This window comes from Haliaeetus albicilla, chromosome 22, assembly GCF_947461875.1.
Source record: "Haliaeetus albicilla chromosome 22, bHalAlb1.1, whole genome shotgun sequence".
NCBI lineage: Eukaryota > Metazoa > Chordata > Aves > Accipitriformes > Accipitridae > Haliaeetus > Haliaeetus albicilla.
The window spans coordinates 16762548-16776035 of NC_091504.1; the positions used below are offsets into that span (position 1 = coordinate 16762548).

Genomic DNA, 13488 nt, shown 5'->3' on the forward strand with positions numbered 1-13488 from the left:
CAGCGGGATGTTTATACAGAAACGATTTGCTGTAATTATCGCTGCAGCTACTTGTTAAAAGTCCAGGAAAGCAACTGAGGGAGAGACATCAACCCAACACCCTGTCCTTTGGATTAGCCCAGTCTCCTGGAACAAAAGATCGCAGACAGCAGCAAACTCTAATGATGGGCCTGATCCCGGGAAAGGCTGCACACTCCTGCCGCACAGGAGCAAAAGCACTTTGTGTTCTGCAAACTGAAGCCCTGCCCCAGCTCATTAGAAAGTTGAACAAAAAGTCTGTGCAAGCTGAAGCCAGGATATCCACGGGCGCTGGCTGGAATATTAAGGATTAAAAAATCTCCTCAGGAAAGAGAGGGATTTTTAAGAACAAATGTCTGCAGGGGCTCCAAATCCACCCAGGCTCGTGGAGCAAGAGCAAGTTCAAAGGGGGAGCACAGCCTGGCGTTGGAGCCGTGAGCGTGGCACGGAGCCGAGCGCTGTCACCACTGCCCCTGCCAGCAGCGCCAGCTCTCCAGGGCTGCTGGAAACCAGCGCTGGCAGCAAAGCCACATTTGGGATCCCCCACGGCAGCACCCCCTGAGGCAGCGCGCACCCTTCCAGGCAGGCAGGACACCGAGCACTAAGCACTCGACCTCGCTTTTAGCCACGCATCTCTGTCAAGGCTGTGTATTTCCTATTATAACGTATCCCACAATTAATTAGCGTTATTTTAACGTGCTACTCGGTATATCTACCATCTCCGTACTCTGCAAAGGCTGGTTCCTAGCTACTGCACCAAAACGGGATCTTGCTCTGGGTGACTCAGGTGCCACCTGCCAGTGCAGTCCCAAAATCAAGCTATGCAAGGTTACATCTTGCTTTATACCTCCCGACAGCTCTGACACACACAGTTTATGGGCTGAGATGCTTCTGCTCATAAAATTACCTGGGGATATTTTTGGTAACAGCGAACCTTCAAATGTCCAAATCATTTCTCCAAATAATTGCTCTACAAAGAAATTACCCTGAAACTCAGAGCATTGTAAGTCTATCTTCAAACTACAGTTAAGAATGAATCGGGGGGTACGGCCCCCTCCTCCGTGAGGAAGACTGCATCTCTTCTGTTTGTCGCCATCAGTTATCTAGGGGTGATGCCATCAGCTCTCTGCGACGTGCCGCCAATGAAGTGCCCCTGTCAAGAGCCCAGGCTGATGTTGTCTGGAAAGGCCACCTTCTGAGAACGTGGTGAAGAATTTTAAGCCATCTATCTCCAACTAGTAGACACCTTGTCAGAGTTATTAACGAGTTCTCCTACAAGGCAATGGATCATAATTGTAGCTAGTATGACTATGCTAAATGTCCTGCTATGATTTATTAACCTAGAGAAATCAAATATTGTGATAAAACTAGATAAAAGTACGCCCAAACCAAATGCCTCCCTTATTTTTTATATAGGATTTTTTTCTTCCTTTTTGTCCATTCTTTTACTCCAGAATGAAAGAAGATGAAGCCTAATCCTGGGAGACAATACCAAATAATTTAAACCAAGAAGTCTTAAAGGCCATCAATTAATCACATGATAAATTAACAGTGGGGATGTACCCCAGGCATACCAATTCTTCAAAAATAATCCATGTCAGGAGTGTAAAATGAGTAGTTTTAGTTTAGGGTGTGCTAAAGGGACCGTTATTTTACTGTTGATCCAAGTATTCTGAATTCTTGTAAAGCACCTTGCTAATCTCATCACGTCAGGTAATTAGCATGTTGATTCCTTTAGGGTATTAATGGGCTAATTATACAAGCATTGTTGCTTCTATTGTTAACTAGTTTAGATAGCACCGAGAGAATTCTCTTCCCTTGCTGAAGAACAGGGAAGACATTTTCCAAGGCCAAACGCTTATTCACGCACAGACCATAAGAGGTGGCACTAGATTCGACCCCAAGTTTACAAACTCACAGCTTCACTGCAGCAGCTTTCTCAAAAGATGAGATCTTTGTGTGCCAAAAATTCAGCTTCACTCATCAGTTCACGAGCCTTTAAAACTCAAGGACATGCCTTTCTCGAAGGCTAATTGCTTTATTCCACTCTTAAAATGGCCAGTATTTGCCGAGCAAATTTGCTGATGGTTGAGCTGCACAGAGCTGTTGCGTGGACCTCACCCAGGAGAAGGTGCTGAAGTTGGTATTGCAAAAATAAGCCCTTTGCTCGGATTCAGGAGCACAATTTTCCCTGTTGCTGCCACCGGTTCTTCCAAGACCAGCTTGGAAAGGAAAACTGTAGGAGGCCATGAGCCCAGGTGAGAAGCTGGAAGCAGAGGCTGGCTGCGTCGCTGGCCCTCGCTGCACCACGGGCTCCCGTCCTGGTGCGGGGGGGAGCAGCTCTCCCCTTTTCCTTCCTCTGCTGCAGCAGTCACTTCTCAACAGATGAGGAACCGTGTCCTTGGATGCCAACAAGCATGCACTGGCCATTACACTCACTACACCATTTACACTCATGCCTGACACTCCAAAGCCCAGCAGAAGGGGTTAACATCACACTCTCCATACAGACCCCATACGTACCGCTCATGTACCGACCAGGACCCCCAGGTGCTCAGACACAATCCCAAAATGACAGCTTTTCAAGATACAAGGTGAGCCGCACACCATTCCGGGGCTGAGCCCTGCCCTGGCTGGACGGGGACCTGCCGACGCAGCAGGGACCTGCGGAGAGACCTGGGTGCCCCTTTGAGCAGGAAAACCCTGCAGAGCTGCAGAGGGGCCACCAGCCTGGGGCTGGGCAGGCTCTGCCACAGCCCCTCGGCTTTTTGCACACCCACGCGTGTAGCGACCCACGTACCACGGCTGGAGTCCCGCCTGCAGCGGAGCCAACTCCACGCAAGCTCACGTCTTCAGCCTCGGGAGGAAAAAAAGCTCCTGCTCTTTCCTTTCAGCTTCTTCCACAACAGGTGGAGGTGGAGAAGCCCCTGTGGTCCAGCGACGGGTGCTGCACCACGCTCTGAGCGTGGGTTACGGTACAAGTGGACCGAGCTGTATTCCCTGATGTCTGAGCATCCCCTTCCAGAGCCTGAAAGGAGCTCAGAGTAGATTTCAGATTAAATCTGCCCTTGGCCACAAAAAACAGTAACTCTGTGGAGCTGCCCAGAAGCAGAAAATGAGGTAATCATCATTTGGCGTTTTCAGACTGACCCAGACTCTGCTTATAGACAGGTAGACACTGCTTTCCATTTAAGAAACCTATTTTCCTGACAGAAACTACACACCTGATCTCATGAGCTCTTTTTCCACCATCACAGTAATTTACACAATAGCAACATCCATTTCCAGGCCAACACAGAGCAAAAAGCAATTAAGGAAGCAGAGTTCAAACCAATTCCTTCTGCAGCTGCTCTTTACTCAGGGATTCTTTTGGAAACAGAAAGGCTTCTTTAAAAAAAAACAAAACCAAAAAAACCCAAAAAACAAAAATCCTCTTTAAAATAGAAATGCTGAAATATAAAAGCAAAGTGGGTTCACTTATGTCCATTAAAAGGGTTGAAGTAATGCGATTGTGGTGGGTTGACCCTGGCTGGGTATCAGGTGCCCACCAAAGCTGCTCTATCACTTCCCCCCTCAGCTGCACAGGGGACAGAAAATATAATGAAAGGCTCGTGGGTCAAGATAAGGACAGGGAGACATCACTCAGCAATTACTGTCATGGGCAAAACAGACTTGACTTGGGGAAATTAGTTTAATTTATTACCAATCAAAGCAGAGTAGGATAATGAGAAATAAAACCAATTCTTAAAAACACCTTCCCCCCACCCCTCCCTTCTTCCAGGGCTTAACTTTACTCCTGATTTTGTCTACCCCCCCCTCCAGTGGCACAGGGGGATGGGGAATGGGGGTTGGGGTCAGTTCACCACACACTGTCTCTGCCGCTCCTTCCTCCTCAGGGGCAGGACTCCTCACTCGTCCCCTGCTCCAGCGTGGGTCCCTTCCCCGGGCTGCAGTCCTTCAGGCACAGACTGCTCCAGTGTGGGTCCCCCACGAGGTCACAAGTCCTGCCAGAAAACCTGCTCCAGCGTGGGCTCCTCTCTCCATGGGGCCACAGGTCCTGCCAGGAGCCTGCTCCAGCGCGGGCTTCCCACAGGGTCACAGCCTCCTTCGGGAACCCACCTGCTCTGGTGTGGGGTCCTCCCTGGGCTGCAGGTGGAGATCTGCTCCACCATGGACCTCCCTGGGCTGCAGGGGGACAGCCTGCCTCACCGTGGTCTTCCCCACGGGCTGCAAGGGAATCTCTGCTCCGGCACCTGGAGCATCTCCTCCCCCTCCTTCTGCACTGACCTGGGGGTCTGCAGGGCTGGTTCTCTCACATGTTCTCACTCCTCTCTCTGGCTGCCATTTCTGCACTGCACCAACTTTTTTTGCCTTCTTAAATCTGTTATCACAGAGGCACTACCACTGTCACTGATGGGCTCAGGCTCAGCCTTGGCTGGCGGCGGGTCCGTCTTGGAGCCGGCTGGTATTGGCTCTGTCAGACATGGGGGAAGCTTCTAGTAGCTTCTTACAGAAGCCACCCCTGCAACCCCCCACTACCAAAACCTTGCCACACAAACCCATTATAGTGATGTAAATAAAACATTTTCATGTTATATACTTATCGATGCAGCGATCCTAAATGATCCATTTCAAACTGATGGGGGCCTGGGTGCTACATGAAACTTTTCTTCGGGGTAGGGGCCCACGTCCCCCGCAGGGCTCCTGCGCAGGAGGGGTGGCTGGGTCGCACCCCCAGCCTGGCTGCCGCGCTCCTTGCATGGCTGAGCAGCACGGCACAGCGGGTACCAGGCATTGCACAGCCCAGAGCTGCACCCCAGCAGTGGCAGGGACTGCCAGGAGATGCGATGGGACTTGGAGCTCCAACATTTGGCTCCAGGTACAACTCCAGCCTGAGCTTTCCCTTGTCTCCTACCAACGGCGGTCACGTGGAATTGCTTTTCAGTGGTCAACAGTTCTGCATGTCGCTATGTAACGTGGCACTTGCCTCTGACCCATGAGCTTGCCTGGGTGGCATCAGCCCCAGCACTAGATCCAGCTAAAATGCTCTTTATCTTCCCCTTTGCCTCTACACTGAGACTTGCAAACCGAGTACCTGTGAAGGGCATGACTGCAAAGTATTTGTGATTTATGAGTTATGTGCAATAGTAAAATTTAAGCTGGCATTTCAGATAATAATTCATCCTTTGATTGAACATACTGGCAGCCTTGAAATGACCAGGAAGGAGCACTAATTCAGAAAATTTCCTTAAGCTAACTTCAAGGCTATCAGCACCATTTATGTGATGGGGGACAAGCTTTGTGCAGAAGCACCTTGCTCAGCTGGGGCCAAAAAGCACCTGCATCTCCTGAAAACCCTCTGCCAGATGTGCCCAGCAGTTACTCAGCAGTTACGGCCACGCTGCACCGCCGAGTACGGCCGCACAGCACCTCTGCTGCCGCCTGCAGCTGCCGGAGCACCTGCTGCAGCCTCGCCTCTACCACTGCCTCGCCGGGAGTAACGGGCAGAGAAATCTCAGCACACTGGAGAGGGTGGGAGCTCCGGCACAAATAACGTAACTCTTCTTCAGTCACCTACATCAGTTACCGGCAACGCAATCAAAACCATTTAACTCGGAGAGAAGAAAAACAACAAGCAGGAACGTGCCTCTGTTTTTCATCTGCCTTCTTACTCAGGCTAAACATCAAGCAGAACATCCTCACCGAGTTTCCACTAGTCTGCCATTAGCTTATTTACAGCACACCACCACCCACTTGCTAACTGCCCCCAAAGTTTTTTCTTTTTTCTTTTTTTTTTTTAATGAATGCAATTTGATTGCATCCTGCATATTTTAAAACGCCTTAAATCATGGAGACCCCTCGGTGCGGCTCAGGTGCACCACTCTGACACAGGACGCTGCAGCACAGCATGCCAGCCGGCACGATTCCAGAGCCAGCCTGCTGCTGCGGGGCGCCTTTCCCAGCAGACACAGCCACAGGAACCAGCTCCCCAGTGGGAGAAACCCCAGAGGAATTAGAGGGCCCTGCCTTTTTCCTTTCCACTACAGGATAAAGCTGTTCAATCTAAATACTAGGGAGCAAAAATCCAGCTTAATTTTTATAGCTGGTCTAGAGAAGATTGGGTGCTTGGGTCAATCATCAGGCATGAAAGTCGTTAAAAACATCCAACCCATTATTATACACCTGCAATCGCTGTTGCCACAGCCTGTAAAAGCTTCATCTGATACCCTCGCCCCCCCAGGCTAGAAACTGAATAAACACCTACATGGTAAATATTCTTACTGCAAGGGCTTTGCAGCACAGGCACACCGAACCCTGCAGCCCAGAGACGCGACTGCACCCCAACAGCCGTGCTTGCCGCCGGCTGGCGTTGTGCTGTGAGCTGCAAAACCCACAGCCAGAAACCTTCAGCCATCAGCGTCCCGCTCCGGCGGCCACACTGCACGCTGTGCCCAGCTGCATCCTCGGATTACAGCCAAACCAGGGGAAAAGGGAAAAATAAGCCAAGACGTGCCCGAGGCTGCACACAGGCAATTGAGCGGCAGAGTCTCCCTGAGGACACAGGTCTCAGGAGGCCGTGGGGTCTCTCTGGCAGGAACCGCGATCCCGTTAGCGCTGACCCATCAACACTCCCTGCATTTCCCCACTTCAGTCTCAGGGCTCGGCAGGGTCTCAAAAAGTGCCCTATTTCACATGCTCACACTGCTCACGCAGGCAACGCTTCATCCCTCATCCTTCGCAGGTGGAAACCAATGCTCAGCCTTTTCCATGCTGGCCGCTGTGCTCTGCCATCAGCTCCTGGGTCTGAGCTGTCAGGTCAAGCAGGTCTGAAAACTACTTCTGAACTCCTTGACAACAATATTAAAAAGCTGTTTAGCACAAAGAGGGTGCTGCTAGGAGCAGGCAGCAGCAGGACTAATGATGCACGCTGTGAAGATCACAGGTATGGACCAAATTCTGCCCCTTGCTCCTCGCGCGTGGCCCGTAATATTTAGTAGGGAAGAGAGAAAAGCACAGGAGAAGATGCAGTGGTTTCACATTTATCAATTTAATCTCTATCAGGCTCTGATGTGCACAGAAATCTCGCTTCCCAGCATCTCCTCCACGAGGCTGCTCCCTGCAACGGCTGTGCCTGCCCTGCTCCAGAGGGAACTGGAACCGCTTAAGCGCGTGGCCGAATCCTGGCCACGCATGGACCCACCGCAGCTCCAGCATCCAGCTGCTGCTCCACGTGGGAGAACACCACCACACCAAGGAAACTCTCTTTGGAAAACCACTTCCCTCCTCATCCTCCTGCGAGGGCAGCCCCTGTGCTCTGGCTGGGGCAGCCTGGAAGGGGACCCCACGGATGCACCCGACGGAGCGCCCCAAGCCAGGCACTTGGCTAATTGGGGTCTGGCCTCAGATAGGGAGAGGAAAGTCCTGTAGGAGAGCGCAGGGGAAACGCAAAAGCACAAGCGTGTCTTGCACGGATCTCAAGGATGCACAGGGATGACACCTCATGGAATTATCTCATCAGGAGAAACTGGAATAACAGACTGCATGCATCTATTGCAGCAGCCCGGAGGATATTGAAAAGGAGTATCTACAGTTGGCTTTTTCCACCTCCAACTCCCTTTTTTTTTTTTTTTAATCACATCTTAATTCTCTGCAGTATGGGCCCCAGATCCAACAAAGCACATGAATGGCTTCATGCCTATTGATACACCTCACACGAACAGGCTCCAACACCGATGCCGTACAGCACCCGTAAACGAAGGCAGGGATGGCCGCGCGGGAGAGGCAGCCTCTGCCGGCACGTCCACGCGTCTCCTCTGACAGCCACGGGGCCAGGCACAGGCATTTCATTTCCAGACACGGCTCTACCGCCCAGAGCGGCTACTGCCACTGAGATTTTTCCTCATTTGATACACAGAAAGATTACGGTCTTGTGAGACGTTTCAACAATTTCTTTCACCACGGCATGAGCCAAACAAGATGAAACGCTGAGGTCGAGAGAGGCATGACACTGCTTAAATTAATGGGCTTGGCAAAATGAGCAAGCGCTGACAATCAGCCTGGGGAGAGGAGGTTTTGCTCCTTTCTTTAGGAGAAAAAGATTCCCCCAAAATTCCAGAGAGCTCCAGGACAGGCGGTTTCTGCCACGTCTGCAGTGAGGTACTGTTGTTAACTAAGTCAGTCTCCACTTGAAGAATCTAATTTTGCCTTCTAAGCAAGCAACAGATTGGCTCAGGAAGCACCAGCATCTTGTTGCTCTCACCAGGATTAATAGCGTTTCACTCCTCCTCATTAAAGCAGCTGGTCTGCTGCAAAAAGCCAAATCCATCCCTGGAGCATCTTCCCTGAGTGAGCCCAGACCAGGATCGGGGCTGCAGGACCGCAGGCAGCATCTCCAGCCGCCCCTCGCTGCCTGCTCTGCTCTCACCTGCTCCAGGCTGACAAACGGCACCTCTCACGGAGACCGACAAGCCACCGATGGGGATCTGGAGGACGGAGAGCAATGGGGACCTTCCTCCTCCAGGAGGGTTTCGAAGCCCATGCATCGTACCCGCCGCAGAGAGGCTCTGCCAGGCAGGGTGGTCTCCAGGAGGCCAAGGTCTCCTGCTGCCAGTGCACCTCCTCATGCCCCTCTCCCACCACCCCAAGAACAGGAGATGTCCTCATAAGACCTGCTGGGTCACCTCGTGTGCCCACAGGGCCCGAAGCAAAGCAGCCAGGACCGCGGGAGACACCGGCCGGGAGCACTCTGCTCTCCCCAGACCCGAGCACGGACCATATGGTGTCTGGTGCATAAATATATGAAGTATTTTATAACGCCAGACACAAAGGCCAAATTCTGATCTAAATTAAACAGGTGTAAATCCCCAGAAAATCCAGTGCTGACATCAATGTTTTTTCCCCTTTGGCTAAGATAGGATTACACAGGTTTAAGCGCAAGGTTAGATTCTGCTTCTGAGCTCCAGATATGTGGAATATACAGACAGTCCAATACTTCAGAAACACACATCTAATAGACAACAAGAAACAATTTTCTAGCAGCAAGTTGCCTAATAATCTATCCATCTAAGAGATGTTACGGTATCCAACATGATAGCATTTCAAAACAGAAACCACTTCTTCCTCCCATGTTCCAGCACAGGGAAAAAAAAACAGTTTCATTTGCCTCACATATTAGAGGAGATTTTTTTCTCCCCAATATATGTTTGCAAAAGACAAAGTGCCTCAATATTTCTTGTGAGAAAGAAAAAGCAATAGGTGAAAGGAGAGATGAGCATCTGAAGCAGCAAGTCAAAACGTAGATGTGTAATGACCCCAAACACATCGCAGTTTCCATCCCTGCAAACAGGCACCTAAAGACGATGGTGGTATCTGAAGGTCATGCTTTCACATGGCTAGGCAAATCAAAATTCAGGTGTATTTCTGGAGAAGCCTGAGGACAAAACTATTATCAGCCTTCAACCTGCTCAGCTAATTGGGACATTTGGAAATCAGCCTGTTAATTACAAAAATACCATTAAAAAGCCTCGCTATCTCTGCATCCCATTCATGGGACTTTTACAAATCCCATGCAGCGCAGGCGAACACCAAAAGCATCACCTTGTCTCCAGCGTCTACACCACAAGTCTGACCACCAGAGCTGATGGGGAAAAAACGAAGAGTTTTAAGATCTGAGGAGCTTCAGCTGTCTTCTCCTCAACCAGGACTCAAGCTACCTGGAGGCCCAGTATGAATCCTAGTTAGTTTTATTTCCAGCTGCGATGGGTAAGCGTGGGTCTGAGCTGTGAGCCTTTGGCACAGCAATTTGCCCCTCCGCCCAACCTGGGCTCTCTTGAAAGGTGAGGTCTGGAGCTGATGACCACCTTCAGCCTTGGCCCACCTCCATACAGCCTTTTCTGCCAGATCAGGGCTGCTCTCCGTCCCCCCATCCCCACCGCCACCAACTGCCCCAGACACTCTGTCGTGTGGATCAAGAGCATCCCAAAATATTTTCTATTGAACGTTCAAAAAATGCTCATTAGACAACATACAAAAACCAAACTGGTCTGCACCAGAGCATCTCCGACATCCCCGGGAGTGAAGGGTGACAGCGGGCCAGAGCTGTGCTCACCAGGGGCTGCCTGTGCCATTAGTGACCATTTATTCCAGACAGAGAAACATCCCAAAACATCCACTTCCAACAAGAAGGCAGGATTTCAAGGAACACCCAATTCCTCTCCTGTCAAGCTGTGATGCTACAAAAGGAATAAATATGCTCAAACAGGCAGTAGTTCTTCAAAAGGAAAATATTTCAGTGAGAGTAAACCAAACTACCCAGAACTGCACCATTAGCAACACACACCGACAATGAATTTCTTCCCTTCTAAAAACTCAAACTTCATTAAATGGTCCTTAAATTTTCCCACAGGCCAAGGGAAAGGGAAAATGAGCCAACAGAGAAATCAGGTATATTGCTATTGAACAGCAATCTGTTATTTTAATCAAGTACTGACTATTAACTGGAAGTTAATTAGAGCCCTGGGATAAAGCATCAAAGCGATCACCAGCAAAGTGAAGACACATGTTGTTACAGCACTCACTGCACGGAGATGCTTGATGGTATTGTCAGCGCCCCGCTGCAGTAGCCGTTGAAACCACAGGTATAGGTGTGCAAAGTCTCAATGTTCAACAACGGACCCTCAGGAACTCAAATACTTTTAAAAAGAAATAAAATGAAAAAAAAAAGGTCCTAAATCTTTTTAGAAAACAGAGGCACAGTCCATTTTAAAACATATTGAAAAGTGAAGATAATCATATAAGATCCTACAAATGGTTCAGAAGAGAGGGTGCCTGTGAGCTGTGTCCTCAGCCAGTACTCACCAGCTGTCATGCATGTATCGAGACCGATCTCTTCATCAACAAGCAAACCCTGCCCCAGCCTGCTTCCCTCCTCTGGCAGGGCATCCTGTCCTGCTGGAGCCAGGGCCACCTTTCCCACGGGAACGGTGCAGTGGGACAAGCCCCACCACTGCTCTCCATCAGGCACCATCAGCCCCGATGCTTGTCCCAGCTCCAGCTACGCTCTCAGCCAGGTCAGAGAGCAAAGCAGGTTTTCCCTCTGCATTTGCACAGATGGTACCCAGAGCACAAAAATGATTTTTCCCTCTTTGGGGACCCTGCTTGCTTCACGAGACCTACGGATCCCATCATGTGAATATGTACAAGAGCTTATTTAGATGGAGAAAGACACACAGAGTCACCACGGGACCTCAGGGAGATATATATTACCTAACTGTGAGCGCTGAAGGTTGTATTTTTTATGGTAAGTCATCAAAAGATGTTAACGAGTCACCAAGATGCAGTTGGCCCTGAAGCACTGGTGTTTTTTATTGGGCCATCTGGGTTTTACTGCAATGCAAACAGCATTACCAACGATTGTTATTAACAACATTATAATCATTAACAAAATACCACAGTGCTCGGATTTCAGGTGTCATCTTACCTCCTGCTGCACAGCCCAGGCTTTCTGAAGGTTAGGCTGGGATTTACAGGACAGCCTGCCCAAAATCCCTCAGCGTGGAGAACATGGTGTCTCCAGGTGCCCAGCATCTAGCCCTCCTGAGCACAGAGGCTGCAGTTGCACCTCAAATATCCTTTTTTTCTGCTTGGAAATGACCTCGGGCAGCAGCTGACAGCCCTGCTGCCAGGGCCAAACTCCACCTTCCCCTTACTGTGGGACAAAGAATAATTAACACCTTTGTTCACAGGTATATGTGGTTAGGAGAACATACTGTTTTTTAAAGCCTGCCCCATTTCTCTGCAAGAGGTGAACCCATGACTTGCTTGCACTCGAACAGATGGTGGCACATGGGGGATATGCATCAAGTTGCCAAAAACCAAAAAGTGGAAAAAAGAACCACCCAAAAAAGTGCATTTCTGTTACAGATGCTCATTACCTAGGCAACATGTTTGATGGAGTAAACGAAAATCAAACATCATCTCCACTAGCTGTTGCCTCACTCATCATTTTTTCTGTCGGGACATTAGTCTTGTTATAAGTATCAATCACTTTCCTGGTTTTAGCCTCTTTTGGTGAGAAGCTGTGAACAGATGATACTTGGAGCAGCGATCCTGACCCTGGATGCCTCTTCCTGGAGAGGACATCTCCACCTGAGCTCATCCCAGCTCGTTTTAGGCACTAAACTGGGACACGTGAGTTTGTGACAGCTCCAGTAAGCATCTGAGCTAGGAACAGAGGGGAAGGCAGAAAGGCTGCTTGTACAAGGTGTCCTGCACCAACATGGAAGGAGAAGCATTTTGGTCTGTAAATGCTAATAATTTACCATGTTGAATCCTAGTATGTCCAAGGAGGAGAAAAGATCTAAGAACTAGCCCAACCCTCCCCAAATCTTGGCTAATGCAGAGCTCACCCTGTGCACCCCATCTTGGAGGCACCCACTGCCCATCTCCTAGTCCAGCTGCGCATCAACCCTGCGTTTGGTCCAAAGTCCAGATCTCCAGAGCACCACCAGGAAGGCAGGGAGCAGAATGGTGCTTTTCAGAAAACCATCCATCCAGTGTTTGCGCACACAGACCTTGCTGAAGTTGCAGCAAAATGGTCCATAAATTCTTACCGCAGTGCACTAAACCCAGACAGTTTGATTCAAGATGCACAGGAGAAAAATACACAGGGGAAAAAAAAAATTAATCTTAATTTGTCTAGATAGTGCCTTACTTTGCAGTGTGGTACCAGCCACACAGAGGGATCCAGGAGTCTCAGCTGATAGGGACTGGCACAGCTCCACTGCTTTCCAGTGAAGCCAAGCCAATGTAAAGACAGCTGCAGAATGAGTCCAAAATACAAAGCCACAAAAAAGGTTCCTTTAAATTATTGAAGATATACTCACATTTGTGGCTCCCAGGACTGCTTTTACAGCTCTCTCTCCATTCAAAGCATCATCATGCACCCTTCAAGCAGGATTATTTTCCTTTTCAATTGGACTTTGACTCAACAGCAAATTTAATTAACTGACCTAATGGACTAGAGCTGTGGACTGAAAAAAATAAGAAATAAAAAACAACTCCCACAAAACACGCAACAGAAAGAACCACCACTGCAGCCAAAAAAAAAAACCCAAGTAGAAACAAAAAACCTAGAGAAAAAAAACGTGGCTTATGCTCCTGCTCTGTAGAGATGCAAAATAATAAAAAGATCCTCATGTTGCGAGGTACAGCTTCTCCATTCTGGCAACCATTTGCTCTTTATTGTCTTTTAACAAAAGATCCCAAAGCCCTTTACAAGCTTTTAAGCTGTGCAATACCCTAACATGCCAAGAAGGCAGCTATATGGGGAATACCACCATCCCCATCCCAGAACCTCAGCCAAGCTGCACACTGATACTCATTTTATTAAATCCTCATAGATGCACACAGGAAGAAACTGGTGCTGCACTCCCTGTTGGGGACACACCAACATCTGGAGCACTTCCATCA

At 49.3% G+C, this 13488-nt stretch overlaps 1 protein-coding gene across 2 annotated transcripts in view; it reads right to left on the reverse strand.

Moving 5' to 3' along the window:
• The window catches only part of SYT17 (synaptotagmin 17), a 39159-nt gene that overhangs the window by 1795 nt on the left and 23876 nt on the right, over window positions 1-13488 (reverse strand). The window lies entirely within an intron of this gene.